Below are 324 nucleotides of genomic sequence, written 5' to 3' on the forward strand. Positions count from 1 at the left end.
TGACTGTGACTTGGTTCTTCCTGCGAGACGGACTTCGTGTTACTGAAGCAGACGACGCGGGGAAGGGGGGAGGGTGGAGGGGAGAGGGTGTGGGTGGAAGGGTGGGTGGAGGGTGGGAGGGGTGTGGGTGGAGGGGGTGTGGGTGGAAGGGGAGAGGGTGTGGGTGGAAGGGTGGGTGGAGGGAGGGGGTGGGTGGGTGTGGAAGGGGAGAGGGTGGTGGGGGGGTATGTGGTGGGGGTGGGTGGAGGGAGGGTGGGTGGGAGGAGGAAGGGTGGGGGAGGGTGGTGGGTGGGTGGGTGGGAAGAGGGGTGGAGGGTGGAAGGG

General features: G+C 67.9%; 1 protein-coding gene across 2 annotated transcripts in view; it reads right to left on the reverse strand.

Annotated features, from left to right (window-relative positions):
• Positions 1 to 44, reverse strand: part of LOC122262517 (SH3 domain containing GRB2 like, endophilin-B) — a 45,471-nt gene extending 45,427 nt beyond the window's left edge. For both annotated transcript variants that reach the window (XM_086542067.1, XM_086542066.1), the window contains exon 1: positions 1 to 44. This exon is cut by the window's left edge and continues 398 nt beyond it. The gene's annotated coding sequence lies outside the window, so the exon portion shown is untranslated.
• Positions 45 to 324: the final 280 nt, after the last annotated feature.

The sequence above is a fragment of the Penaeus japonicus genome, unplaced genomic scaffold, assembly GCF_977035675.1.
Source record: "Penaeus japonicus unplaced genomic scaffold, GWHDUDI00000001_assembly GWHDUDI00000011, whole genome shotgun sequence".
NCBI lineage: Eukaryota > Metazoa > Arthropoda > Malacostraca > Decapoda > Penaeidae > Penaeus > Penaeus japonicus.